The sequence below is a fragment of the Macadamia integrifolia genome, unplaced genomic scaffold (assembly GCF_013358625.1).
Source record: "Macadamia integrifolia cultivar HAES 741 unplaced genomic scaffold, SCU_Mint_v3 scaffold3087, whole genome shotgun sequence".
In the NCBI taxonomy this organism is placed as follows: domain Eukaryota; kingdom Viridiplantae; phylum Streptophyta; class Magnoliopsida; order Proteales; family Proteaceae; genus Macadamia; species Macadamia integrifolia.
Window position 1 is genome coordinate 1 of NW_024869193.1, and position 3,938 is coordinate 3,938.

General features: G+C 38.6%; 1 long non-coding RNA gene across 1 annotated transcript; it reads right to left on the reverse strand.

Annotated features, from left to right (window-relative positions):
• Positions 1-1,639: 1,639 nt before the first annotated feature.
• Positions 1,640-3,600, reverse strand: LOC122067723. Its single transcript, XR_006136855.1, has 3 exons — positions 3,330-3,600; positions 3,080-3,180; positions 1,640-1,736 (listed from the first exon to the last, which is right to left on the reverse strand). It is a non-coding gene; the product is annotated as an uncharacterized LOC122067723 (long non-coding RNA).
• Between the last annotated feature and the right edge of the window lie 338 nt (positions 3,601-3,938).

Here is a 3,938-nt window from a genome sequence, read left to right on the forward strand (position 1 = left end):
TTGTAACTAATTTGCTTAGAGCAGCTGGGATAGATAGCTGTGGATGAGAAACCCAAGCTGAGATAGCCACTTCGTCTCCCACTTCCCTTGGTTATTATTTATTTTAGTCATTCAATTTCCTTGTTCTTTCTTTAATTTCTGCATTCAAGTTCTGTTAGTGCTACTATTACTGTGATACTGTCCAAAAGAACATCAATTCTGTCCAGTCCTTTTTGTCCTCAATCAATCGGCCAAGAAGCCAGAATTGAAGCTTAATCGATCTCCAGAAGTTCCTCAACTTGAAGTCACATCTGTCCGGCATTATAGGGGCCTACTCTACTCCATCAGTGGACCACTCGATCCACACTTGAAGTCCAGTTGAGGTCAGCTTCTGCTGTTCTTGAACATCTTCTACTTTCTCTCTAAAGACCCGAAACCAATAAACTCCAGATCTCATACACCAGCCAACAGAAGTTCACCATCTTTGGGGGTTTGGCTCCTCCCCATAAGACCTACAATCGACCCTGGTTTCAGCCCCATCTGAACAGCCTCCTTCCAGCCGCAGGTGTCCCTTGGAAACCCTAGCCGCAGGCTTCTCTCTCTCCTAGGGTTTGATTATTGATTGTCTTTTGGGGCTTTTTTTTGTCGGTTACTTTACTCTTGTGAGGGTTATTTAAGACTGTTGTTTACTTTGTTCTAAGGTCTCTTTTAAGTTATATTGTTTGGGGTTATACTTGTGGGGGTTAGCTTCTTCTAATCTACTCCTACATTAGATCCTCTCTCCTTCTTCCTCCTCTTTCTCTTCTTCCATTCTTCATTTCCTTCTGGTTCCCCCCCCCCCAATTACTGTTCTTCCATATCAGTACCAGCAGTGTCATCGAAGTCTATCCTCCTCTGTTTAATCTAATATTTGGTCAAATGCAGTCCTTCCACATACAACCTGAACCCTAGTTCCCTGGCCCATTAGTTCGCCTATTCATGAGATTGGAAACCACAAACCAGGTCTAGTGTGTACTGTCCTTCAGAACCTTGTTGCAGGTTATTTCTTGGATTTTCAGGTTGATGAAACCTACTGTTGTGTACTGGATCTATTAGATTAATGAACCAGTAACTCACCTCTTGAATTTCAAGCTCCTCCAATCGATTTGGTTGAGTTCCAACATCGAAACCCATATGTTCTTTCTGTCATTGGTTTGTGCTAGAGGTTGAAGATAAAATCCCCTCCCCCACGATTTTCGGTTTCTTTATTTTATTCTCTTACTTTCTTCTGATACAGCTACCCTTTATCCCCTTTTCTCCTTTGTCTTCTATTTACTTTTAGTTGTAAGTTTGTCCTAGGCCTTTATGTTTAATTCCCTTCTAATCCCCTTCCTCATCTAACTACTAAGTAATCCTTTAAGATTCTGGTCATTTACAATCCTGCCACAGACCTTGCAAACTGGAGTAATTTGCTGAATCACCATTATTTATCAACTTTGCTATTGTACACCTGGGTAGGCCCATAGGGAACCCAAACAGGGTTTTTTGACCACGGGATCACATCAGTTTTTGAATACAGAAACTTAATGGTTGCATTCTGGAACTTAATTTTGTATGCAACTCAGGAACTGAACAGATTTCTACCAACTAAATCCGTGGGGAAGTATTGCAAGCATACCCCTTTTATTCTTCGCTCTAGTGAATTCCTTTGCCTTTTCAACCTCAGTAGCAGCCTTCTTCAATAGGACTTTCTCCTTTTTCTCTAGCATTTCAAGTGTCTACACAGTGCACAGAAATCATGAATAACAATAAGCATCACAAAATCAGGATATTAATAGAGAACACAGCAACTTAAATATATAAATATATATATATATATATATAATAATTGATTATTTTGGCTTAGAAGGTTTAGGGTAATCCAAAAAATAGAGATTCTAATATGCAAATGTGACAAAGCTAAGCATACCAATATACAAATAGAACAGAAAATAAACTGTCGAATTGCCAATGTTAGAATTATTTTCAGAAAATTCTGCTTTAAGTACAATCTTGGCTGCAATGAACTTTTAACAGTATCTTGCCTCCAAAAGACTGGGCTTTAGCTGTTGAGTTACGATCTCCATCTCCCCCACAAAATGCTAAAATAATAAGAATGCAAATGTTGATTCAATCAAAAATAAAATTTTCATAACAAGGATTAAATATCAAATATGAGAGGCAAATGCAACAGGAGAATGATGGACATACATATGACATTAACAATAACAAATGCCTGAAAAAGCAAGAAGGAACATTGACATACTAAGCTCGTACAAACAAGTCTAATGAAAGCATCTTAACCATTTTTCAAGTTCAACCACACAATAGTGATAACCAGAATAGGCACAAGATGCAGTCAAATAGAGGTCTAAGGAATGGGCTATAACAAATTGTTCATCTATCAGCAAGTTGAAGTCGCAGGTTAATCATCTAAAAAGCAAAATTAAAATATGCCCAACTGTTCCATTTGGTGTGAAGTAGATAGAACTGACCAATCACCTCATCACGTTTTGCAAGTTGTGAAGCAAGTTTTGAAATTTTTCTAGTTTCTTGTGGTCTTCCAGCAAGGAACTGATTCTTTGCCCACCCAAAAAGGAAGAACAAGAAGCTCCACAAATCCAGGCTGAAGATCATCAATGATGGAATTGATAACAATACTTTGAGAATTTAGAAATGACCACGATGAGAAGATTCAAGGTGTCACCAGCGCCATAAAAGAAAGCCTGATTAGTAGTCAACCCGCATTTCTCTATAGTAACAGAAGGAACCTACTTTTTACCCATCAATCAAACCAAATAAATGTGTATGCATTAGAGGAATTTGTCGGAGTCAATCCAGAACGTAAGCGTAAAGGAGATTTCCACCTTACACATCGAATAAACCAAATCCGTTTCAAAGCCCACACATAAAAATTTAATGGAAACAATTGCCACCTCCGTAACATATGGAAATCTAAGATTCGATAGCCAACCCAAATCGCCTTTTAGAAAATACAAACCAAACAACCTTATATGAAGAAAAACATAAAAAGAACAGTAAAAGAATACGGCCATGACCAACATATGATCGAAGACCCTACCTCATTCAACTTGTCTAACGTTGCTACGGCATTGGTTTCCTGTTTAGGCTTACCAAAAATCCGCGTAAACATGATTGATTCCCTGATTAGAACTTCCTACTCTGCACCCAATCAAAGACACAGAGAAAGAGAGGGAAAAGAAAAAAGAGAGCTTTGAATCAAAACCCCTACAACTTATACCATGATCTACAAACACCAAAAAAATAATGAAATTTTTTAATCAGAATTCAAAGGACGAACAGATGCAAACCTGCAAATCAAAATCTATGATCAATTCTGGACAACAGCGATCGAAAACCCGAAATTGATTTTCGACTATGAGTCTCAAGTCTTAATGTTGGGATGAAGAATCGAATCAGACTGGAGCTCCACAGAAGACCGACTCCGCGTTGGATGTCGGAACTGCAAATAAAGCGAAACCGTAGCGAAATAGAAGAAAGAGAGATCTTGGAGTCGTCCGCACTCCCCCCTCAGGAAATCCGTCAAGAAATTTGTCCGTTTTTCTTCGTCGAGTGGTAAACTACTTACTTCAAGATCAATCCTCTAAGCAACGTTGGTTCTTGGGACCCAACCTTATTCTGATCCTACGATATCTAACATGTCCAGCGATCAAGTGGAAAAAATAAATAAATGGGATAAGCCACGTCAGACGTCACCAATGGAAGAGTATTAATCAACGCGTCGCCTTCTGTCCAAGAAACATCAAGCACGATGGGATGTCGGACCACCTGTTTAGTGGTCTTATCGTCTATAACTTTCTTTTGGATGATTTACATCAATCTTCCCCGTTTCCTCAAATTACAACTTTTTCTTAAAAATTCATTTATTATATTTAGACTCACAAAATTGACATCGTGAG